The following is a 26,243-nucleotide window of genomic DNA, read 5'->3' as shown; positions in this document are numbered from 1 at the left end:
GGTAATCTGGGGTCGAAGGAGAAAACCAGAAACACTCCCACTCCCTGCAGCAAAAGACCCTGGACGCAACGTCAAAGGAGCCTTCCTGCGGCCCATCAGCTAGCTCCATCCCGAACGCTGCGTCCCCCAGTCAGTCACCGTATCGTACTCTTCCTTCTGTGCGCTCTTCAGTGATCGCTCTCCTTGCAAGGGATTTTAGACAGCGTGGACGACCCGAAAGATCTGGGACTGAGCCCTCGAAGAGCGGCAAGTAAGTAGCCCGTGGCTATTCGCGGGGCTAGTTTCCTCTCGCCTAACTGGGACACTTGGTTACTCTTGTCATGCCAGCAGGATCTGACCTCAATTACCTGAGTGAGCCCCGCCAAGAGAAGTTCCTCCCCTTCCCCCTGAATCTAAGTGTGGATAAGGAGGAAGAGGAGATGAAGAGGACACTTTCTCCGTGGGCGCCTTAGGAAAAGTGTTCCCTGGTTCCGCGGCCAGTCGTGTAACTTACAGACTTCCTCCTAGCGATCAGCAGGGCACCCTGAGCAAATGCTCCCACAGTCAGCCAGGAGCCCCTTCCCCTCACCTGAACAACGCAGAGCTCCGGCTTCTGCAGCCTGAAGGCGACGGGTCCAAAAGGAAAAGAGGCAAAACAACTCACCTCTGAAAGGATCCCGCATACCGTTTGGTCAGCACTTTCAGGGTGAGACGCAGGCCAGGCGGATCCGAGAGCAGGGTGCACGGGGATTCGATCGCGGGAGACCCTTCCAGAATGCGTTGGCTGGAGCCTTTGCCGCTCAGCCACGGAATAAAGAGCAACGGTTTGGTGCTTTGTGTAACAGAAGTCGGAGCAAACGCAGGCAGCAGCACAGGCAGCGGCAGCAGCAGCAGCCGCCAGCCTGGCTCCTGCGCCCAACTGCAATGTTCGTGACGTCCCTTTCAGGACCACGCTGAACCCTCCATTACCTCCTGCTGGGCCCCTGAACTCACCGAGATCGGGGGTGCGGGGAGTACACGTGAGACTGCCTGTCTGTCCCTACCTCTCTCCCCCCCCGCCACTTAGTCCCTGCTACTTCGCCCGCCTCCCGCCTCCACACAAGCACTCCAGCTCGCTCTCCCGGCCGGGGCCGTTTGCTCGCCGAAGACCGGCCAAAGCGTGCTGCATGCCTATTCGGGGCTTTGGGAAACTGCCCGGCCCAGACCCGCAGAAAGAAGCCCCAGCCTGGTGTCAGAAGGAAACGCCTGGGAACCCACCCGAGTCCTCGCCTACCCAGCTGGGGCTGCGTCCGTCCTTCCGGCAAAGAGCCAGCCAGCCAGCCAGCCATGGCACACAGTCTCCTGGGAAAGAGTCCTAGCAAGTGAGGCTCCTGCCCTGGCTGTCCCCGCTTCTATCTGCCTCCCGGTTCTTTTGGCCCTGCTCGCTCAAGCCTTCCTTCAGGTCAGAGTGTGACTCCCTCGCGGCCACGTGATCTCCCCTAGGGCTTCCGTTCCAGACTACTCGGACGCGAGTGTGTGTGGGAGGGAGAGAGGGAGAGAGGGGGACAGGGGGAGAGGGGGAGAGGGGGAGAGGGGGAGAGGGGGAGAGGGGGAGGGAGAGGGAGAGAGAGCGCATATAGATGACTGTTAGGATCACTCTAAGCGGCATTAGGGTCGGGGGATTAGCTCAAATGGTAGAGCGCTCGCTTAGCATGCGAGAGGTAGCGGGATCGATGCCCGCATCCTCCACTTTTGATTCGTCCTCCTCATCAACCTCCCAGCGGGACCACCCATTCCCTCACTCAGCGGTGTGCCTAGGCCCACGCCCCGGCTCGCCAAGGAGCTCCCTGAAACTCGCCCTGCCCGAGAGGAGTTGTTCCCGGAAGCCACAGGGTAGTCGGGGTATGGGAGAGCGAAGGCATCCTTCACATTCACCAGGGGTGACGTACCCCTGTTTGGGAGCGTTTTGAAGCAGCTCTCGCATCCACCACGTCAGGGGCACTTTCTCCGTCAGCAAAGAATTGGAAACAGAAAGCTTGCTGCAAAATATGAATGAGTACAGAAATGAACATTTCAGCCACTCTGAGGTCCCACTTCGAACTCCTCAGATTGGCAAAGATGATTACCCCCTTACTCCCCTCAAAAGATAAATGACAAATGTCGGACTGGTTCTGCAAAAGCCCAGTAGGGCTCTCTCCAGGTGTGGCTGTGTGAATTGCTCCAGCCACTCTGGGAAGCAAAGTGTACCTGCACTCCGAAAATTCCTGAATTGGGCCTACTCTTTGAGCCCGTGATACCACTACTAGATAAATAGTTAAAACTGCAAAGGCAGGAAAATGTTGTAATTAATCTTAGACTTAGGGGGGGTTTAAGGGTAACTTAATTTAAGGGTAATTTTAAATGCCTCTTTGGCATTAAAGCTGGACCTTGTCAGACTGATAAAAATTATGCCTGATGTGGATAGTTAGAAATTCAAGGATGGCTCAGCATTAGGAAAGTGAAAAACATCCTACCTCATCATAATAAAAATATTTTTAAATCAACTTTTATAAAATGAGATGCAGAAAAAGCCTTTGACAAAGACTTGCTCCTTTCTGTTTAAAAAAAAAAAAATAGAAAGCACACGAATCAAAGGACTGTTCCTTAATATGATTAAAGTATCTGTGGCAATAGAACTAAAATCACAATCCTACTGAAATTGATTTACAGATGTAGTGCCACACCGAAAGGGTACATATGTGGGTATATATACATACATTTGTGCATACATATATTAAAAAAATTTAACCTGATGAATAAAAAAGGTCACAATCTCAAAACTGAAAAAAAAAAAAGTGAGAAAGGGGGCCTACTACTACCGTATCTCAAACTATACTACAAAGTAGTAATCATCAAAACTTTTTGATACTATTTATAAAATAGAAAAATTGATCAGTGATACATATTAGGTGCACAAGACCTAGAAGCAAATCAAGTAGCATAGTGGTTGAAATATCTGGGCAAGTCATTTGTGCTCTGTGTATCTCAGTTTCCTCATTTATAAAACAGAGGTCTGAAAAATAGGGTAGTTATAACTATAAAAGGAGATATTGCTTGTAAAGTGTTTTGCAAACCTCACAGGAAAACTGGGCAGCAGTCTGGTTATCCTTTCTCCAAAGGATGTGATCAAACAGTTCCTCAAACAAAAAAGTCAAACTATCAATAACAATATAAAAAAAGTTCCAATGCATTATTAACAAAAGAAAAGCAAATTAAAATGTCTTTGAGATCCAACTGCATAACCATGTTGGCAAAGATGACAAAAAAAGGGGCATGACATTCGTAGGAGGGACTCTTGGAAGACAGGCACAGTAATGCGCTGTTGGTATCTACAGGAATTGGTCCAAATATTCCTGAAAGCAAAATTGGAACTATACTCAGATCACTAAAAGTCTGAATATCCTTTGACTCAGTGATAATATTACTAAATCTTCATCTAAAAAAGATTAAAGAAAGGACCTATATGGACAAAAATTTTTAAAGCCACCTTTTTTCATTGTTTTAATAAAGAACTGGAAACAAAGTGGTTGCCCATCAACCAGGGAATGACTTAGCAAATTGTGATATATGAATGCAATGCAATGAATTGCTATGTGGCAAGAAGGGGCAGTTTGGGGTGGGGGAGGGACATTGAATGGCCTATTCAAATATAGATGTAGAAGTAAGCAAAACCAGGAGAAGAATTTATATGAAAACAATGGAATTAAAAAGAAAAACAACTGTGAAAAATTTAAGAATTATGATAAATACTGATGACCAATCAGGCCTCCAGAAGATTCAGGAATCATGCTTCTTACCTCTTGGCAGCGATGGGATGGACTAGATATGCAAAATGAAACATGTAACTTCAGATATTGGACAGTACATGGATTTGTTGGTTTAACTGTCACAAGGGAGTACTTTTGTTTCTTGGGGAGGGGGGGAAGAGTTGGGAGGGGAAGTGATTTTGACATCCAACCAAAAGAGATCCCAGAAAGAAAAGAGAGTAAATGAAACACTAAAAAGCAAAACAAAACACAACACAACACACCAAAGCAAAAAAACCCACAGAAGAGAGCAGTAAGAAAGGAGAAAGGCAGGCTAACAGGTAACAAGCATTCATTGTTTACTAAGTGCTAGGCACTGTGGTAACAGGAAAATGTTGAAACTATGTTGTTAAATTTAATATAGATAGAAAAAAAAACAGGAATAGGGGCTGGGCCTGTTATTTCATTGGCGTAAGGAACTCCAGCAACCAGAGAAAACGCCTACCAAGGCAGGTTGCTAACTCCTGTGCATCCTATAAGCTCAGAGAGCAGGTCGAAGCACAAAGAACTTATGATTGGCCCAGGATCTCACAGCTACTATGTTTCACCAGGAGCACTTGAACACAGGCTTTCCTCCATTTAAGGCCAGCTCTCTTTCCAGTACAACAAATTATACATAATAGAAGTTTACATGAACACATATAATACTCTGTTCTTTTTATATGAAAAAGTTCATGTTTATTAAGTTTAAAATTATAAAGAAAAATTTTTTTAAAATATAAGCAAAAGCTACAGTTTGTGTCAGAAAAAACACTGGAGTCTCTCCCAATAGGTTCAGGGTCAAAGCAGGAATGTGTACGCTGCCTACACTATAATTTTCATATGGTGCTAGAAATACTAACTACCAGAGCTATATCGAAGAGTGGATAGAGTCCCTGGAGTCAGAAAGACTAATCTTTTTGAGTTCAAATCTGGCCTCAGGCACTTAACTAGCTATGTGACCCTAGGCAAGTCACTTAACCCTATTTGTTTCAGTTTCCTCCTCCGTAAAATGAACTGGAGAGTAAATGGCAAAACCAATCCAATATCTTTGCCAATAATACCCTAAATGTGGTCATGAAAAGTCAGACAGACTGAACAACAACAACAAAAGAAATGGAAGAAGAACGGAGAGGAGCAAGAGGAGGAAGAAGAAATTCAAGAACTAAGAACTAGCAAAGAGGAGGCAGAATAAAAGAAGAGCCTGAATCTTAGGCCAAAAAAAACTTGTACTGAAATCCCAGCTCTGATAAATTCAAGGTTCATAATGCTGAATGTAAAATCGCTTCACAGGGCCTCAGACAACTCTTTAAAAATAAGTTTTGCCTATCTATGTTGATAAAGGTAGTTTTACCACTCCATTAAAATTTCAAGTCTGGACAAAATTAGATGTTTATTGAGTAGAAAATTGCAGTCTGGCTCACTTTTTCATCTTTAGTTTTTGGAATAATTGCTTCTTTCCTTCCTTCCTTCCTTTTTCTTTCTTTCTTAACCTAACGCTTTCTTTGAATTTGTTGGGGCTACAGACCTTGTGTAGCTGACTCAAGGGGCTGAAATGTTCATTTCTGAGAATGTTCATTCATGTTTTGGTAGTAGTAGGCCCCCTTTCTCACGTTTTTTTCATTGTTTTCAGATTGTGACCTTTTTTATTCATCAGGTTAAATTTTTTTAATATATGTATGCACAAATGTATGTATATATACCCACATGTGTACCCTTTCGGTGTGGCACTACATCTGTAAATCAATTTCAGTAGGATTGTGATTTTAGTTCTATTGCCACAGATACTTTAATCATATTAAGGAACAGTCCTTTGATTCGTGTGCTTTCTATTTTTTTTTTTAAACAGAAAGGAGCAAGTCTTTGTCAAAGGCTTTTTCTGCATCTCATTTTATAAAAGTTGATTTAAAAATATTTTTATTATGATGAGGTAGGATGTTTTTCACTTTCCTAATGCTGAGCCATCCTTGAATTTCTAACTATCCACATCAGGCATAATTTTTATCAGTCTGACAAGGTCCAGCTTTAATGCCAAAGAGGCATTTAAAATTACCCTTAAATTAAGTTACCCTTAAACCCCCCCTAAGTCTAAGATTAATTACAACATTTTCCTGCCTTTGCAGTTTTAACTATTTATCTAGTAGTGGTATCACGGGCTCAAAGAGTAGGCCCAATTCAGGAATTTTCGGAGTGCAGGTACACTTTGCTTCCCAGAGTGGCTGGAGCAATTCACACAGCCACACCTGGAGAGAGCCCTACTGGGCTTTTGCAGAACCAGTCCGACATTTGTCATTTATCTTTTGAGGGGAGTAAGGGGGTAATCATCTTTGCCAATCTGAGGAGTTCGAAGTGGGACCTCAGAGTGGCTGAAATGTTCATTTCTGTACTCATTCATATTTTGCAGCAAGCTTTCTGTTTCCAATTCTTTGCTGACGGAGAAAGTGCCCCTGACGTGGTGGATGCGAGAGCTGCTTCAAAACGCTCCCAAACAGGGGTACGTCACCCCTGGTGAATGTGAAGGATGCCTTCGCTCTCCCATACCCCGACTACCCTGTGGCTTCCGGGAACAACTCCTCTCGGGCAGGGCGAGTTTCAGGGAGCTCCTTGGCGAGCCGGGGCGTGGGCCTAGGCACACCGCTGAGTGAGGGAATGGGTGGTCCCGCTGGGAGGTTGATGAGGAGGACGAATCAAAAGTGGAGGATGCGGGCATCGATCCCGCTACCTCTCGCATGCTAAGCGAGCGCTCTACCATTTGAGCTAATCCCCCGACCCTGATACCGCTCCACCAGAGTAATCCTAACAGCCATCTAGATTCTCTTTCTCTTTCTCTTTCTCTCTGTCTCTCTCTCTCTCTCTCCCTCCCTCCCTCTGACTCACACACACACGCACACTCTCATGTCCCAGTAGTCGGCAACGGAAGCCCTGGGGGAGATCACGTGACCGCGAGGGAGTCACACTCAGACCTGAAGGAAGGCTTGAGCGAGCAGGGCCAAAAGAACCGGAAGGCAGACAGAAGCGGGGACAGCCAGGGCAGGAGCCTCACTTGCTAGGGCTCTTTCCCAGGAGACTGTGTGCCATGGCTGGCTGGCTGGCTGGCTCTTTGCCGGAAGGACGGACGCAGCCCCAGCTGGGTTGGCGAGGACTCGGGTGGGTTCCCAGGCGTTTCCTTCTGACACCAGGCTGGGGCTTCTTTCTGCGGGTCTGGGCCGGGCAGTTTCCCAAAGCCCCGAATAGGCATGCAGCACGCTTTGGCCGGTCTTCGGCGAGCAAACGGCCCCGGCCGGGAGAGCGAGCTGGAGTGCTTGTGTGGAGGCGGGAGGCGGGCGAAGTAGCAGGGACTAAGTGGCGGGGGGGGAGAGAGGTAGGGACAGACAGGCAGTCTCACGTGTACTCCCCGCACCCCCGATCTCGGTGAGTTCAGGGGCCCAGCAGGAGGTAATGGAGGGCTCAGCGTGGTCCTGAAAGGGACGTCACGAACATTGCAGTTGGGCGCAGGAGCTCGGTGGGCCGCTGCTGCCTCCCCAGTTTGCTCCAACTTCTGTTACACAAAGCAGTAAGTAGCTGTTTTCTGTTCCGTGGCTGAGCGGATTAAGCCCCTTGCTAATGTATTTGGGGCATGGTTCCCGCGATCGAATCCCGACGTAATCTGCTCCGTATCCTTCTGCCCTGCATCTCGCCCTGAAAGTGCTGACCAAACGGTATGCGGGATCCTTTCAGAGGTGAGTTGTTTTGCCTCTTTTCCTTTTGGACCCGTCGCCTTCAGGCTGCAGAAGCCGGAGCTCTGCGTTGTTCAGGTGAGGGGAAGGGGCTCCTGGCTGACTGTGGGAGCATTTGCTCAGGGTGCCCTGCTGATCGCTAGAACGAAGTCTGTAAGTTACACGACTGACCGCGGAACCAAAGAGAACTCTTTTCCTAAGGCGCCCATGGAGAAACTGTCCTCTTCATTCCCTCTCACTTCCTCTCCAAACTCAGATTAGGGGGGAAAGGGAGGGAACCTCTCTTGGTGAGGCTCTTTCGGGGAATTGAGATCAGATCCTGCTGCCATGACAAGAATAACTAAGTGGCCCAGTTAGGCGAGAGGAAACCGGTCCCGCGGATAGCCACGGGCTACTTACTTGCCAGCTCTTCGAAGGCTCAGTCCCAGATCTTTCGGGTCGTCCACGCCGTCTAAATTCCCTTGCAAAGAGAGCGATCACTGAAGAGCGCACAGAAGAGTACGGTACGGATGACTGACTGGGGGACGCAGCGTTCGGGATGGAGCTAGCTGATGGGCCGCAGGAAGGCTCCTTTGACGTTGCGTCCAGGGTCTTTTGCTGCAGGGAGTGGGAGTGTTTCTGATTTTCTCCTTCGACCCCAGATTACCTCCTGGCACAGCGTAGAGAGGGTCCGGCGGGGCGAAGTAGGCACCGCGTCAGTGCTTGGTGCTCATTGAAGTGTATTGAATTTGGCGCTCTTGCGTGTTTCCAAGCCGAGGCTAGCTGACGGCTCTCCCCGAATACCATAGTGGATGCTGGTGGTGAGGTAGTGTCTGGATCCAATGAGCAGAAGATGCCTTGGTAGGGCGAGTCAGGGAGGAGAGGAGCAGCGGAGGAAAGGGGCGAGGGGAGGTTGGTGGGCGGGCTGCCGAAGGAGCGGGAAGGTGCGGCTGGCGCGTTTGTGAGTGAGAGTCTGCATTCCTGAGGAGGACTAGGGAAGGAATGGGGAAGTTGTGGTTAGGCGTAGTGGGAAGGGGAAAACGAGAAGTGGCCAGGTAACCTTTCTGTGTGTCTGGGGTTGGCGAGTGAGGAGAGGGAAAGTGTCAAGAAGCATCTGGGCAGTTTTTCTTCCTCCTTTTTTTCTTTCTTGCTTGAATGGAAGGAAAGGTAGAGTCTTGGCTCCGTGGCTTAGTTGGTTAAAGCGCCTGTCTAGTAAACAGGAGATCCTGGGTTCGAATCCCAGCGGGGCCTTTTTGTTTTTCTTTTTAATTTTTGTTTCTTACCGATTTCCCAAAACAACAGGAAAAGTTATATTCCTTTGAGGAAGGATTAGAGCTGGAGGGGACCTCATTTGACTATTCATCTAGTATTTATTAAGTGCCAGGTGTTGGGCCAAACGCTGGGGATAGAACAAAAGGCAAAAAATACAGACCTTGCTCTCAAGCAGCACCCAGTCTAATGGGGGAGAATATAAATTTAAAAATTCAAATACAAAACACGATATGGATAAGATCAATCCGGGGCTTTCTCAGAGGGGAGGAGCTAAAATGGGGAATGCCTCTTGTAGAAAGCCCCTGATCTGAGACTTCAGAGAAACCAAGAGGCGGCGATGGGGAGGAAGAGGGTTCCATGCATGCTAGACAACCGGTAAAAAAGCTCAGATTCTGGATATGGAGTGCAGCGTGTGGAGCAACAACGAGGCCAGTGTCATTGTATTACGGGGTACATGGAGGGTGGTAAGGTGCAAGAAGATTGAAAAGGTTGAAAGGGACCACTTTAATGGCATTAAAGAAAAGCGTAGCTCAGGGAAATTGTGTCTTACCCAGATAACAAGAACTAAGAAGGGTAGGTGAGAGTTTTAATTCAGTTCCTCTGAGACTAGGGGAAGGAAGAAAGAAGTGCGGGGGGAAGGGGTGCGGGGCGGGGGGGGGGGACGGGACGCGATGCCCAGGAAGGCTTCCTGGACGAGGTGGACTAGAAAGCAATCGTGGGGCACAGTGTGAATAAGAAAAAGTGCGAAGTCTGTAGAGAGCTTGGCCAGAAGTTGATGGGAAGTAGTTGAGATTGAGCCAAGTCTTGAATATCAGAATCAGGAGTCTGTGCTTTATACAGTGGGCAAGGGGGGAATCCCTAAAGGGTTTTTTTTTTAAAGGAGCGATCACTTTTCCCCCTTAATTTTTTCCCTCTCCCATAAGCAGTCAGGTTTCTCCACTTTAACAGCTAGTAGCCATAGGAAAACACATAGAGGCTTAAAATAAAAAAGAAAAATGACGCGTGGTAGAAATCTTAAAAGCTGGCTTTCCGTTCAGATGTAGAGACGGTGTTTTAGTCCAGTCATTTTTAGTCGTGTCTAACTCTTCGTGACCCCATTTGAGGTTTTCTTGGCAAAGATGTCGGAGTGGCAGTTGAGTGTAGAAATCTACCTTACCATAAAGGAAAGTACGAGGAGAAGGGGATAAGAAAAGGGGCAGGGGGAAGCTGATAGAAGGGAAGGAAGATTGAGGGAGGTAAAAGTCAGAAGCAAAACACCTTTGAAAATGGACAGGGTGAAAGGAGAGAAAGAGGAGGATAAACAGCGGACAAAATAGGATGGGGGGGAATATATAGTAATTTTCCAGCAATTTTTTCTGATAAAGACCTTATTTCTCAAATATCTAGAGAACTGAATCAAATTTATAGAAATAAGAAACATTCCTGAATTAATAAATGGTCAAATGATATGAACAGGCAGTTTTCAGATGCCATAACCAAACCTATCTATAGGCATATGAAAAAGTGCTCTAAACCACTGTTGATTAGAGAAATGCAAATTAAAACAGCTCTGAGCTACCACCTTACACATACCACATTGGTTAATATGACAGGAAAGGTAAATGACAAATGTTGGACAGGATGTGGGGAAACTGAGATAATAGTGTACTGTTAGTGAAGTTGTGTACCGATTCAACCATTACCTAGAGAAATTTCAAACGATGCCAAAAGGGCTATGAAGACACTACTAAGTCTTTATCTCAAAGAGAGGGGGGAAAAACAAAGAGGAAAAGGACATATATGTGCAAAATTATTTACAACAGCTCTTTTTAGTGGTAGCAAAGAATTGGGAATAGAGAGGATGTCCATTAATTGGGGAACGGCTGAACAAGGTGTTGTATATAATTGTAAGGGAATATTTTTGTGCTACAAGAAATGACAAACAGAATGCTCTCAGAAAAACCTAGAAAGACTTATATGATGCAAAGTGAAGTAAGCAGAACCAGGAGAACATTGTAAACAACAGCATTTGATGATCAAGTGTGGATGACTTTGCTATTCTTAGCAAAACAACGATCGAAGACAATTTTAAAAGACATGTTGAAAAATGCTATCCATCTCCAGAGAAAGAACTGATGGAGTCTGAATGCTAATCAAAGCATACTTTTTCTTTACTTTATTTTTCTTGGGTTTTTTTTTGTCTGTGTTTTCTTTCACAACATGACTAACATGTGCACGTATATAACCTAAAATCAAATTGCCTGCCTTCTCAATGAGGGTGGGGAAGGGGAAGTAGAGAAGGAGAAAATTTGGAACTCAATTTTTTTCAAAAAAACAAATGTTGAAATTTGTTTATATGTGTAATCAGGGAAAATAAAATGATAAAATTTAAAAAAAAACCATTACAAAAAGATACTGGAGCAGCTTTCCCTTTTCTTTCCCAGATGATTGATGAAGAAACAGGTAAACAGGGTTGAAGTGGCCTGACCAGGGTCACACAGCTAGTAAGTGTCTGAGGTCAGAAATGAACTCAAGTTTTCCTGATTTCTGGCCTGCACCACCCAGTTAGAACTAAATATCGTGCATGTCCTGAATGATTCGTGGAGGCTCGAAGAAGGTCTGTGTATTTGAAAATGAAGTTAATATCAGTACTTTTTAAAAATAGGAACATTTTGTTATTAAAAAAAGAAAATGGTAATGAGTTGCTTAGGGAACTGTTTTCTATTGGAGGTCTTCAGGTAGATTGGAAGACTACTTTGGGGATATGGGTTGAACTATGCCTCAGACCTGTGGATAGTGTTAGAAGACATCAGGAATAAGAGTCTTCAACTTAAGCAAAAGATTTAAAGAGATCCAATGATATTCCAAACGATTAGTCTGTGTACTGAGTGTCTCTGGCATTCTAAGATTTATTCATTTGATGTTATAAAATATAATAATTAATTTTATTTGTCTAAAATACAAGCTAAGAATTTTTTTTTCTAATGTAATGTTCAGGATACCAAGGTGGAGGATTAGGTGTAATCTAGAGCCTAGAGGATTTTAAAATCATATCACTAACACAAAGAAATTAGTTTCCTCATTTAAATTACCTATCAAACCTTAAAAGTTTGGTTAATTTTTTTTTTGTTGTTGTTACAAGGAAGGACTTATGGGGAAGGAGTACATCCTGAAATTACTGATGTTTTAAAAAATCAATAAAACTTAAAAGAAAAAACTTCTTTCCTTTTCCCTACAGGAACTAAGGCTACCAGCTCAGGCTCATATTCCCTAATTCCCTGAAATCAACCCAGTCCTTTCACAGTAGCTAACATTCCAGTGGTTCCACACATTTCTCCCTTGGTAAACAGCTCTCTAGGTTTCTGGACCAATGTTCCTTTTAAAAAATGTTCCAAGAAGATAGCTTGATAATCCCCTTTCCCCCCTTTCTAGCCCACCTTAGCTGGGAAATTGATTTGGAAAAGGCAAACCTATCATTTACCAGGAGAGAGGTATAGTGGGGGACAGCTGCAATGCTGCCCTTGTAAACCAGAAATGCCCACGGAAATAGAGCAAGGCTTTCACGACTTTGGTAGGATTGGTGGCAGAGTTTGCACAAGACCAGGCTGAGGACAGAAGAATGGGTTTTCATTTTCAGTGATAATGATACTATCCACATTGGTGAAATCATGGACTTCAGTGGAGGACTGTGCTCCATGGGCAAAGAATCATTCTAAGCAGGAAATAATAAATAAAGCTTAACCATAGGAAGTGGAGTGGGAAAGGACTAACCATTAACTGGACATATTTAACATTTACTCCAAAGAGGAGCTATTTATTATATTCCCCACTAGGTGGCAGACCCGAACGGAAATTTAGAAATTTTTGCTATTAACCCCAGAGTAGACGTTTTGAGTGGTCCAGATCTATTTCATTCTCTATGCTGTGTGTGATAATATCAAACATATGTTTCCCTCAGACAGAAGACATATGATTCCTGAACTGGCAAAAGAGTGCAGCAATCTTCTGAGAGATGGGCACCAAATTCACAGTAGGCTACAGGGGTAATGAAGGTTTGGGTGCCTATAACACTTTCCAGGGGCCATTACAGAATCCAGAAGGAGAATCTGTGGTTGTACTCCAACATTTAAAGAGCATGTCTACCCTGTGTATTAAAAAGGCGTCGTCTTTTCCACTACATTACTAAAGTTCCTTCTCTTTGTATCCCCAGAGCTTACCAGAGTGTCTGGCATATGACTGCTTAATAAATCCTTGTTGCGTTCTCTTGCCTTCTATTACATGCAGAACCCTATGACTGGGACGTGGGGAGCAACAAAGTTTAGGTAAAACCTCACGAAGCTGTTTCCCACCTAGCAGGGCGATGACACCAATATGGATAAAGATAGAGCGAGATATTTCGCAGTAAGCTAATTGGAGCTCTAATGGAAAGTGGGAAGCAAAGTTCTAGGGAAGTACGTTGCCAAGGATCATCAGGATCCTTTCTAGGGCAGGCATGTTCCTATTAGACTAGGAAGGAAGGGTAGGATTTTATCAGGTGAACATAGGAATGAAAGGCATCGGGAAAAGTCTGAAAAGGCAAAGAACGAATGCATGGAATCACCACAATAAAGGTCCTAAATACTACAGTCCTAAACCTGGCATCCAGCCGCGGACCTTTCAGGTTGGGGAATCGCTTCTTCAGTCTTCAGGCAGGATCACAAGTTCTCGGGGGATGGCGGAGGAATAAAAACCCAGCACCTTAGGTAAGGGGTGATCTTTTGAATGCCTGTCTGTGAAACTGCTCTCGCATACAGTGGATTATCTTCCGAGCCCCCGAGGACTATTCGGTAACAAACGGAAAAACCGGACTGGAGGATGCGGGCATCGATCCCGCTACCTCTCGCATGCTAAGCGAGCGCTCTACCATTTGAGCTAATCCCCCACACTGTAAATCGTGTGAAATAGGCTCCTAGATGACCTAATTCACTCGATGCCTGGGGCTTTCTTTTGCATAGAAATGGAAATCTTAAAGGCAAAAAGGAATTGAGAGAAAGCAAGGAGAATACTAATGTGTGGGAAAAGAGCGGTTCGACTTTAAGGAAAGGGAGTAGATGTAATCGGATGAAGAAACTGAAGGTGTCTCATTTTCTGGGCTCCTTCAGACCAATGGATAATTGTAAGAGGCAGCACCCAAGATAAAATTTGCAAGGGAAATTGTTCTCAAGGCATTTCTTTCCAAAAATAATCTGTAAAATGATGTGGTTGACGGAGGGCAGGGATGTGGCCTGATCAAATCGTGTGGCATAGATGAGACAGACCTGAAAAGGGCTAGGGAACTCATCTATCACAACTACAGCTTGATCCTTATTTTATAGATGAGGTAAAATGAGTACCAGAGATTTTCAGTAATTGCCTTCGGTTTACACGAGGGGGAAATACAATTCAGTTCTCTCAACTCTAAATCCACCACCGTGTCTGACCCAGGGAAAGCTGCACTCCTTTAGACTTTTCCACCATGGCCCCCAGGAACCTCACCATAAGGAACCTTGGTATTCACACCTCATCAGAACCCTCCCTCTGGTTGGAGGGCGGAAGGAATCGTTCCTCTCCAAGTCTCTATTTCAGAAGGACACCAAGGCCAACCATCTCTTCCTTTCCCACGGAGCTGTGGTCCTTTGGACTTCTCCATTATGACCCCTCTCCCAGTATCTCCTCTCCCACCTTCTTCCCCCTCCTCTATTTTCACCTTCCTTTTATTTGTTGTCTTCTCTCATTAGATTGTTGAGTTCTTTAGGGCAAGGACTCCTGTTCATTTTTGTATTTGCATCCCCAGGATTTAGCATAGTGCCTGGAACAGGTTGCTGTTCAGTCATTTTTCAATCGTGTCTGATTCTTTGTGACCTCATTTGGGGTTTTCTTGGCAAAGATACTGGAGTGGTTTGCTATTTCCTTCTCCAGCTCATTTTACAGATGAGGAAACTAAGGAGAACAGGTTGAAGTGATTTACCCAGGGTCACAAAGCTAGTAAGGGCAGCAAAGTGGAGCAATAGATGACCCATTGGGTTTGGAATCAGGAAGGATCATCTTGGTGAGCTCACCTCCATGATGGAAAAAAAGGATTTATAAATTAAACGGCTAAAGGAGAGCTTTGGAAAAGAAATGAGAAACATAGAGAAAAGACTTGGAAGGAGATTTCACAGCTTAGCACAAGCATTACAAAATCTTTTCTGTAAGTCAGGATGGACCAATAAAAGTGAATGCCTCAATGAAATAGTAAGATACAAAATCTAAAGCTGGAACAAATAGAAGTAAATAAAGTGTTTCATATCAAAATTACTTAACCTGGAAAACAGAGCAAGGAAAAATAACATTAAAACCATTTGGACAAACTGAAGGTTATGATCCTGAAGATGAGAAAGGGTAGGGAAAACTCTGGGTGAAGCAGTCAAAATCATTACAGTAAAACTTATCAAGCACAAGCCACCCAACATCTTGCCAGAGACTTTCGCATTTTTAGGCTGGAAGTTTTCTCATCTTCATACTGCAGGACTGATGGGGATTTAGATGACACGTTGTCAGGAGATGGAATGTCTTGAGAGCCAAGCACCTGGGATGCAGTTGCTTTAGCAGGAATAAAGGGGGAAGTCTTCAGGCTCCCAGGAAATCCAGGGCATTCATTTCTCCTGGTGAATAGCAGAGGAAGAAGATGGACGCAGGGAGGGCCTGTATTCCATCAACTCTTGGGTTGCATTGAAGAATTTATGACTGGTTGGGAACTCTGGAGGGAATTGAAGGGAAGAAAAAGTGGGGAACACAGGCATTGCCTCTGACATGCTAAGCAAGCTCCCTACTACCAAGCTATTTTCCCCAGACCCAGAAGCTTAACTAACAGGCCATATGCCTGGAGCCCTCCTTCTAATGAATTGCAGTACCAAGAGGCAACAGGAGCCTGAGGGATGGTGGTGGTGGTAGTGGGGAGGAACAAGGTGCAGAGTGACTCAATGCCAAATGTAGCTGAAGGAGAGATCAGAACTTAGAGTTGATGAGTGGGCATCACTGGATTTAGAAAGGTCAGGGAAAGGGCCTTGCTTCCTAGTCTCCTTTACAGGCGATTGTGATGGATTTTGAGGGAACACAGCACTTCATATGATTTTCAAGGGACCAATTCCCAATACTCTGTAAAAGGATGGAGAGAAAAAGGGATAAAAAGTACATCCTGATCAAAGCAGGTGTCAAGGATCAGATTTAGACCTGAAAGAGACCACTGGGGCCCTGCAGGCAACTATGTGAAATGCAAGGGAATTCCCCACACTAGGTGTATATGCACATTCTGACAATCATTTCTCTGCCTTTAAAAGGTCTGAGATGGGGGAGTCCTGGCACCAATTTCCAGGGTCCCCTTTTAAGGTCCCCCTGCCCCCCTTTTAAAAGGGGGAGGCATTCGACTATAAGTGTCAGCCACCAAGGCAGCCAGATGGAAGGACTCTTATGGACAGTAAGATTTGGTAAAACCCTTTTCCTATCTATGACTTCCCCCAACCCCTTACACTCTCAATAGGTCACAGATTGAGACTTAAAAGCTTCACCCTCCTAGACTGTCAAATTCAAGGCAAAAGAAAAAGCCAAAAAAGGAATAAAAAGATGCTACTCCCCTAATGGGATGCTGAGATACCCAAAGCTATTTACGTGGATGCTCTTGGATAGTCAAAGAAGTATTAAGAAAAGCTATATGGAGTTTACCAATTCCTGAGAAGACTCCAATTTCCTACATCAGACATTTGTACCAGTTGTCATATTGGGTGCAAATAAGGATCTTTTTACTGGGTACAACCTTGTGTTGCAAGCAGATGTTACACATAGGATGATGATGAGGACATATTCTGCATAAGTTGTAAGTATAGAAGTTAATACAGGCAGTTGGAGGTCCAATGAGCAATGACCAGTCCATTTTTCTGTAAAATTTCTCAGGATGTTGTTGCCAATAAAATGGAATCCTGGAATGTATTTTGCAGCCCTTGTGAAGATAGTTGTAAAAGCCCACTTGTTCCATAAAATGCAAAGCATAGTATCATCAATCTATCAGCAGTCTCAGAAGTGGTACTAAAGAATACAGACAAAGTGCTGGGTGGCAGATATAGGGGAACAGAGGAATTGTTGTGAATGTAAGCATAGTAATGGTGTAGCAATATGCCAAAATGGTGGAAGACAACTATCTTTCTAAGAAGTTCTTTGAAAACACAAAAGGAAGAGTAATTCATCACAGAGCTCAATGTTTTCTTCTAATGGATCAATGTACCCCCTATTATCATTAATGCAGAAAACGGAATTCATCCATCTACTATCTCTCAGATTTGTGAGTCTGGTGACTAGCTTCATGAAATCATTGGACAACTAGGTGGTGGAGTGGATAGAGTACTAGGCCTGGAGTCAGGAAGATTTGAGTTCAAATCCAACTTCATATACTTACTAGCTCTGTGACCCTGGGTAAGTCACTTAACCCTCTTTGTTTCAGTTCCTCCATCTATAAAATGAGGTGGAGAAGGAAATGTGAAGCCACTCCAGTATCTCTAAGAATAAAACCCCAAATAACAATTGTACATGACTGAATTAACAACAAAATGAACGCATTGATGTCTTCTTGTGAAGTAAAAGAGGACAGATCAATGTGATATATCTGTAAACAGAGACAACATCAAGTGGAATAGAGTGTGGAGTGAAGCTGGAAAATGAAGATGACAGTCCATTTTTGAGAAATCATTGTGATCAAATGTTTGTGACCCAGTGGAATTAATGGGTGTAGAAGTTGTAGAAATCATGCAAAGGAAACTAAAGAGAAAGATAAAGGACAATATTAAGGAGTAGCTGTCAGATTCCATCTGACTAAGAGATGTCTTGTTCCATGATCTTAGGAAAGCAACCAACTTCTCATTGTCATCTGCTGCATAGGAGGCTTCTTTCTCCTTAAACCATCAGGAGAGATGTAATTGCTTATGTGTTTGACAGCTAAAAATACCTAATAACCCATCTAGGTCCAAAATCTCTTTGAACAGTTGTTTCTTCCAATAAACCCAACCTCCAAGTTTCCAGCATTGACTGTTCCTGGATCTACAAATCCCACAGAACAAACATTTTGGAGTAATTCTGTTTCTCTTTAGGTGAGGCCTGTATTATGAATATTTTCCTTTGCTTGTTCAGTCCATTGGTATGACCAGAAATATCTACATTCCAAAATATGGAGTGGAAATTTATCAAAGACAATGGATCTGGCTGATATATATTCTAGATTTTGCTTTTTATTATTCTTATTTCCCATGAGAATGTGCCTCAACTTTCACAACTGCTATTTTATAGGGACAGCAAAATAATAATTTGCATTTGGGGTCCATTCTTTATTGGATATAAATGTAGTTGTCTCTGCAGTAGTCATACTATATGCCCAAAGTATTACCAAATTGCATACTTTGCCAAAGGCATAAACATTCATAGTATATACAGCATCTGTCTTACCTTCTGCAAATTTATAAGCTCTGTTTAAACTATGGGTTTAGCAACCTGGACTGAGCTACAGAAGAGTTGTACTTTCTCAAGAACTTGATGAGGGATAGTAACAGTATTGTCTGAGATATATACATACATATATACATACACATATATAATGCAAACTATGCAGAAAACTTGTACAAAGTCAGATTTTAAATTTTTTGTATCACTATTTTATTAAAAATACAATCCTTATTTATTTCTAAATTGTAAACAGTAAGGAACTGTAAATTCGCTATTTGTTGCAGGTATTTATTATGGAACAAATGCAGCATCCAAGGATACCATTATATCTTTATATAATCAAGACATATAATCGAAATAAAACAACAAGTATCTAAAGTGTGTGTGTGTGTGTGTGTGTGTGTGTGTGTGTATCTGTGTGGCTATGTGTTGTTGGGAGGAAGGCTTGTTTCCTTTTTCAGCGACTTTCCAGATTACAGAGGTGTTTATTCTTAGGAAGACAGGATTTAGTACGTGATAGTTGTTTTTAAATGTTTGAAGGTTTATGAAGCGGAAGAAGGATTAGACAGTCAGTTTGACAACAGAAGATGAAACTGAAAGTAAATAGTTTTAGTTTGTGTATAAAGAAACTTACTAAAAATGAGATCGATTCGGGGAAGGTTCGCTAGTTCCTCTTACAGGTGGTAGGCAGAATACTTGCTTCTATGACCTTTGCAAATTCTTCTTCCTTGTTTCACGAGTAAATCGTCCAAGGAAACTCAAAAGATTGGAGAGCACAAGCTCATTGGGCCCCTTAAAATCGACAACACAACGTCTGCCTTCCACATTTGGGAAATGTTAAAGCGGATGGGCAGAGACGTCTTTGTCGATCTCAAGTGAATTCTCCATGCTAGGATTCCCCAACAATCCTCACAGGAAATATCCCAAAGAAAGTTCGTGTTAATCAGCTCTCTGCTTTTAATACCTCCGGGGTTGGCAATTCCAGCAGTCCTAGACCGAGGAGATAGACTTTCATCTATCTGAAGGAGCAGAAGGGAAAAAATTCAACCCAGGGATGCCTCAAGGTGGCAGAAAGGGAGGGAAAAGAGTAGCCTTAAGAGAGAAGCTCTCTGGGGAAGAAGAGAGAACATCAAGGGAAGAGAGACTGAGACTGAACAGGGAGGAACAGACTGAGACTCTCGGTCTAGGAGGAGTAAGCTTTTAAGCCTGGATGACTATGACGTCACGAAAGCATAATTTGGAGCAATGGGAGGAGAGTTTTTTCCAAACCTTAAGGTCCCCAAGAGTCTTTCCCTCTGGATGTATTAGTGACTAGTATCTTATATCTGAACGCTTTTCCAAAGCTCTTGGAGAGCTTCCTTTGGACTCAGCGTCTTTTCTTCTAGGAGTTAGGGGGAACATTTTTATTTTGTCATGCAAAAAAAAAAAAAGGTGACAAAGTTCGTTTCCCAAGGTGGTTCGCATAGTGTCTCTCACATATTGCAATGTAGGGCAGTTTACCGAGGGTATGATATCTTTGTTGAACAGGTAGCCTCATTCTTCGCTTTTCCGAATCATTGGAAGCAGAATCCCGGAGCGGAGCGCTGGGGAAGGTGCTAAGAAAAACCACAAAGGCTGTTGGAGATGCCGGGGACCGAACCCGGGACCTCACACATGCAAAGCGTGCGCTCTACCACTGAGCTACATCCCCCACTTAATTAGCATTCTCTCACTTCTATTTAATATATAATATCCATTTTTTTCTTCTGAGGATGGGTGGGTTTGGTAAGAACGGTATTATTCGAAAACCTGTACACGTACATCCAAGGAAGGTAAATGCTAACTGGCCACTTGGAAGAGGTGAAAACATTTCCTGTCGCCTGACCTTCCCCTGGGTTCTGGGATTTGAAAGATGCTTTCTCTGCAGGCATACATGGACATAAAAAGTCAAAACCTGTACAACTTCACAAGAGAGACAATAGCGAAATCCTGAAGATTTTTGAGCAAGTGTGTTGGGGTCCTCTCACCCCTGGTAGTCCTTGACCAGCAAGGACCTGTCTCCATACTCAATGATTGAGGCGGGAGTCAAGGATGGAAGGAACTCCGTTAATTGTTTCAGCAAGCAGGATTTTTATGCAGTACTAGCCTTCGTTACTGGGTGCAAGCAAGCTCGTGCGCGATCCTCTAAGCCTATCAGCAGCCCCAAGGCCATGCATCACAGCTCGTGGACAGCTCGTGTCTAGTGCTTATTTGGAAAGGGGCCATGTGCTGTTCACAGCCTGCCTTATCAGAGGAGAAGAAGCCGAGCCGGACTGTGTAGCCCCAGATAATTCCTTTTTTTTATGGGACTGTCCTTGAGCTTCAACTCCCAAGCTCATCAGGCTCTCAAGGGCTCCTTACACAAGTGTAAGTGGAAAGAACAGTAAGAACCTCATGAAACTGACGGCTTTGTGATTATAATGCTCAAACTTGAAGAAGAGACAAGGAAAATTAATTCCCCTCTTTTCTTTGAGGTAGGGCTGGGAGTGGAGATGAGACTATGGGAAGGGGGAAAATTATTTATTATGGCCATACGTTCTATGACCCAGGCTTTGAACTAAGAGTTGGGTATACAATTTTTTTTAACGGTACAGTCCTTGCTCTCAAAAAGTTTATATTGTAATAGGCAAAACAATGATCTAAAAAACTTCTCAAGAGAGAGTTTTTTACATTAATATTATTTTAATAGAACTGTTTTCTCTACCTCCTGCTTCCCTCCACTCCAATGGAAAGGAAAAAAAAGAAAAAGAGCCAACCGATTTGTAACAAACATGACTAGTTAATCATAAACAAGCATTGGCCATGAATGTCCAAAATTAAAGTCTCATTCTGTGCTCTCAGTGCATCACTTCTCTGTAGGTGGGTAGCATTTTTCATCATGGTTCCTCTGGCATCATGGATGGTCAGTACATTGATCAGATTTCTAAAGTCTTTCAAAGTTGTTTGTCTTTACAATGGTATCAGTACTATGGAAATTGTTGCCCTCCCTTGACTTTACATCAGTTCAGAAAAGTTTTCTCTGGTTTATCTGAAACCATCCCTTTGATCATTTCTTACAGCATAACAGTATTTCATTAGATTCACATAACATGATTTATCTGGCTATCCCCCATTTGGTGGGCATCCCCTTAGTTTCTTGTTCTTGCCAGAACAAAAAGAGCTGCTACAAATATTTTTGCACACATTGGTCCTTTCTCTCTGTTTAACCCTTTAGAATATAAGGCCCGCAGTGTCAGTTGGGGGTCAAAATGTATTTCAGTTTAATAATAGGGGGAGGGGATTTTCCAACTTGCTTTCTAGAATTAATGGACAATCACAGTTCTACCAACAAGGTATAAAAGTACTGGTTTCCCCAGAACATCGCCAACATTTGTCATTTTCATTTTTTTTTTTTGGACAACTTTGCTAACTTAAAGAATGTGAAGTGAAACCTTAGAGATGTCATCTCTGAAATGAGAATGTCTGACTTTTCTACCTAGTCTGGCATGAAAATTGAGGCTCCATTCTAATTAGTCCTGATGATCTGGGAGTGGAGGGCTGAGTCCTGAAAGTAGAGGAAAGTCTGTATTCCATCAGCTCCTCAGTTGCATTGGAGATCTGCAGGATGTAGGTAGCAATCCTACTATCTCTAGCACTGAGTGCTCTACCATATTAGCTAATACCCTAGAGCTGCCACCAAAACTAACAGGCTCCCTGATGGTCAGACTCACTCAATATAAGCATTTATTCCTTGTAACCTTCAACACTGCCGATCATCCTCTTCTCTTTGACACTCTCTTTCCTCTCTAGGTTGTAGGGACACTCGTCGCTCCTGTTTCTCCTCCTACCTATCTGGCTTTTCTTCTCAGTCTCCTTTGTTGGATCCTCTTCCAGGTCACAGCTGGCCCACTAACCATGGTGTCCCCTAGAACTTTGTTTTTCCCTGACACCCCACTAGACGGCAACTAGGCTAGAACTTTAGAAGCTTTTGCTGTTAACTGGGCCTGAGGAATTGAATTGAAGTTAACCTTTCATTTACATTTCAGTTGTATTTGTGATAATATCATTATTATCATAATCATATAACAATGCTATTGAATCACTACTCAATATAGCACTTTAAATTTTACAAAACTTTCTTCCAACAACTCTATGAAGTAGGGAATATGATTATTATCATTTCTATTTTACAGATGAGAAAAATTAGGATGAAAGAGATTAAATCAGTGTCATAGCTGGAATTTACACCATGTCTCTTGATATCAATACTATTTCTCTTTCTACTACATTGAATTCTCTTTTCCATTATTGGAATTCTTACCGAAGTGTCAAACAATAAATACATACAATATTTTTACCCCTCGGTATGAGATAACATAATAGTAGTTCACAAAACACATACATATACAAATTATCCTGAAAGTCTTATTGTAGTTTTAAGTTTTAACAGCTTAAAGATCCTGTATATAAACACAGAGACTGATACTCATGTTTTTATTTGACCAAGTCATACCACACATTGTTTGTAGTGATATTTCACTGCATATGATTTGGTTAGTGGTTTTATGTATAAGTTTACCTGTGTGAAGATATAAGCATTATCACTATACATAAAAGGATATATTTATGTTTATGTCTATATCTAAATCTATAAATTCCAAAACTCAGGCTTATAGGATCAGAGATCTAGAGCTAGAAGGGAGCTTAGAGGCCAGTGTACCAATACCCCTCATTTTTTAAGGATGTGGAAACTGAGTCCCAGAGAAGTTAAATGACTTAGGGTCATATAGCTAGTAAGGAAGGCTTTAAATTGAAATATTCCTAACTCCATGTCCAATATTCTGTTCAGTACTCCATGTTGTGTCTCCTTTGATGCATAACATGATGTTGGAAGTGATGAAATGCTGGAAGACACAAATCCAGAAAGAATCTTGGTTTTGTAAAAGACAAATCATTTAAGGCCTAAGTAAATTGAAAACAGGTATGATTATTGGCATGGATAGAAAAATAGACAGACATGCAAAAATGTGGTGCAGCACAAAATCAGATTTAAATATTTATCAATGATCCAAGACAATTCCAAAAGACTCATGATGGAAAATGCTATCCACATCCAGAGAAAGAACTATGAAAGAACTAAGACATTTGAATGCAGATAGAAGCATACTATTTTCACTTTTTTTGTTTTTTGTTTCTCATGTTTTTTCTCTTTTGTTCTGATTCTTCTTTCACAACATGACTAATGTAGAAATATGTTTAACATGATTGTACATATATAACCTGTATCAGATTGCTTGCTGTCTTGGGGAGGGAGGAGAGAAGGGAAGGAAGGAGAGAGGGAGAAAAACTTGGAACTCAGAATCTTATGAAAATGAATGTTGAAAACTAAAAAAAATAGATTTAAGTATTTTTACAGTAGTGTTACCTGTTGGTATAAGAAGTTGATGAGTTTAAACACCAAGGAATTATTTTTGTATGGCACTACTGTGTTTATAATGGACATAGTGGCATTTGGATCATAATCCTTTGAGCACCATAACATCAAGTGCAGCCTAGATCATCAAAATAACATTTTAGATCTATTGGGATTGTGAAAATTGCACACACAGAGAGATTAATTATCCTAGAAATTCTCTAAATTCTCTAGGGCTCAATTATCTCATTTCAGAATTAAAAAAAAAAACAAAAATAACAGTGGATAGCGACATAGGCAAAGTAATAATTATGATCTTTCAAGGAAGTTCTTTGTAAAATTGTTTTAGATGACCATGTGGCAATTGTGCTTGTGGCAATGGAAATTATTCATGAAAACTGTGTCAGGCATACTCACCAGGCCCATTTTTGTCAGGCCATATACCATGCTGTCTATAGATATCCATGCTGAACATTGACGGTTTCCCTTGAAACTCATCTCATAGTAGAAACATCAATTCCTAACATAAATATGATATTCTCAGTCAAATTTCCTTGGGAATTTTATCTGGGATATGAAGTGTTTCTGATGTATGAACTGATTTTGCATAGGACAGCTAACATCTATCATAAGCCAATTGGCAAGGAAGCAGAGATCATTCACTACCAGTAGTGGAAGGGACAAAGGAGCATGTTGTGTTGATTTACTGTGCCCCCCACCCTGCCAGGACTTTAAAACTGAGAGCCTTGAAAGCACTCCTCTTTGAAACTCTTTTGGTGTACAACTAGCCTCCCTAGTTCCTGTAAGATTATTGAGGCATGTTGCAGAAGAGTGTGAAGAGAACGAAAGCTGCGGGTGCTCAACTGCTTTCAGCTTACTGTTACATTTTACTTTTGCTTTCGATGTAATAAATACAATTTAAGTTGAACTGAAAATGAATGAATTCCTTTTGGGTCAGCTAGATAAAGGATCCAGTTGTGGGAGGAGAATAGCATTAAGCCAAGGATGTTATGGGTTTTAATTTGAACATACGTCTCTCTAGACAGGGGCTCGGAAAGCACTGAGGAGCTACAGATATGGGAAAAACTGGGAGATGCCTTGAACTATCCGCACCTTTGCAGAGTGAATGAACTGGGCTCTTAGGGCTAGAAAAGCCCTGGGACTTTTGCATGTGCCCAATTAAGTGAAAGGAAGTTCAAATTTAGAGTGCCAGCAGGTGGTTTGGTCAGATATAGCATACTGAGCAGCCAATTCCTTCATACCTCCCCAGCCGCCAGATGAAAGAGACTCAGTACTTCACAGGACCTGACAGCTTACCCTACAGAATAGAGAAGATCCTAGAGTACTATTTTCTAACAGGCAAAAGAGACAGGATGACAACCCCAAGTAATTTACTCTAAAAAGCTGACCACAATTTTTTCAATAAAAAAAAATGGATCTTTAATGGAATGGAGGACCTTCAGCTATTTTTGATGAAAAGATCAGAGTTGAGAACTTTGAAATGCAAACTCAAGGGTCCGGAGAAATCTAGAAAGGTAATTTATTTAAGCAGTTGAAAAGGGAAAGTATGATCTTCAGAGTTAACATTTTAATGGGGGGCGGGGGGAGTGAGCGGAGGAGAAGAACAAGAGTTCCTCCAGGGTCTTATTATTTCCAAAGGGTATTGAGGAGTTAAATAAGACATAATTTCCCACCTACTGAATTCTTCTGAACTTTCATCATACCTTCAGAAATCTCATCGTCCTGAAAGATCACATTAACTCTGAAATTCACAGGTTCTCGGGGCTCCATGTCCCTGGGTTCTCTCCCTCACTTACTAGCTTTGTGACTCTGGTCAAATCATCACTTAAATTCTGTTCGCTACAGTTTTCCTCAACTATAAAATGGGAATGATCATAGAACCTACTCTACTAGAGTTGTTAGGAAGATAAAATAGGATAATATTTGTAAAGTACTTAGAGGGTGCCTGACACCTGTAGGTGCTACATAAATGTTATTTGTTTGTTTGTTTGTTTGTTGGGAGTGTGGAGGATGAAGAGTACAGAACTCCTTCCAGACCCTCCAGTTAAAGAAGGACATCTGGGGTAGCCATCTCATATCCCACTCACTGAACTGCTCCAGTTTTTCATCAGTCTTCTACTGAATACCCTCTCCTTCCTCTTCTCTCTCTCTCCCCCCACTTCTTACTTCTTTTTATGTGTTGACCTCCCCAGTGGGTTGTGAGCTCCTTGAGGGCAGGACAAAGTAAACTATCGTTTGCCTTTCTTCATATGGACAGCGCTTAGGACAGTGCCCAGCGCATAATAGGTACTTAATAAGTGTTTCTCTGCTGAGTGACTGACAGAGGACCTGGAGTTGATTGGTTATTCTCTGAGAAACATATATAAAAGTAATAAATACACTAATTTAGAAAGGAGGAAAAACGGGATAGAATACTCAGTTTTTTCGTAATTGATATGTGTAGAAAAGGAGCACATAAACATGGAGGAAGGAATGAGGGGATTGGAGTAAATTAGCTGGTTAATCCTTTCAAAGACATTTCACATTTCGTGACAATTCTGCTCTGTAATTCCAGGTATCTCAATTAGAAATATTATTACTTGAAAATGGCTACTAACCTAT

General features: G+C 42.7%; 5 non-coding genes across 5 annotated transcripts; 2 read left to right on the top strand and 3 right to left on the bottom strand.

Moving 5' to 3' along the window:
* The first annotated feature begins 1,634 nt into the window (after positions 1-1,634).
* TRNAA-AGC lies at positions 1,635-1,707 on the top strand. Its single transcript has one exon. It is a non-coding gene; the product is annotated as a tRNA-Ala (tRNA).
* Positions 1,708-6,476: 4,769 nt separating this feature from the next.
* TRNAA-AGC lies at positions 6,477-6,549 on the bottom strand. The gene has a single exon. It is a non-coding gene; the product is annotated as a tRNA-Ala (tRNA).
* Positions 6,550-8,654: 2,105 nt separating this feature from the next.
* TRNAT-AGU lies at positions 8,655-8,728 on the top strand. The gene has a single exon. It is a non-coding gene; the product is annotated as a tRNA-Thr (tRNA).
* A 4,848-nt stretch (positions 8,729-13,576) lies between these two features.
* TRNAA-AGC lies at positions 13,577-13,649 on the bottom strand. Its single transcript has one exon. It is a non-coding gene; the product is annotated as a tRNA-Ala (tRNA).
* Positions 13,650-19,829: 6,180 nt separating this feature from the next.
* Positions 19,830-19,901, bottom strand: TRNAA-UGC. The gene has a single exon. It is a non-coding gene; the product is annotated as a tRNA-Ala (tRNA).
* Positions 19,902-26,243: the final 6,342 nt, after the last annotated feature.

This window comes from Trichosurus vulpecula, chromosome 6 (assembly GCF_011100635.1).
Source record: "Trichosurus vulpecula isolate mTriVul1 chromosome 6, mTriVul1.pri, whole genome shotgun sequence".
In the NCBI taxonomy this organism is placed as follows: Eukaryota; Metazoa; Chordata; class Mammalia; order Diprotodontia; family Phalangeridae; genus Trichosurus; species Trichosurus vulpecula.
The sequence above is the reverse complement of the archived record's forward strand: the minus strand, read 5'-3'. Positions and strand labels throughout refer to the sequence as shown.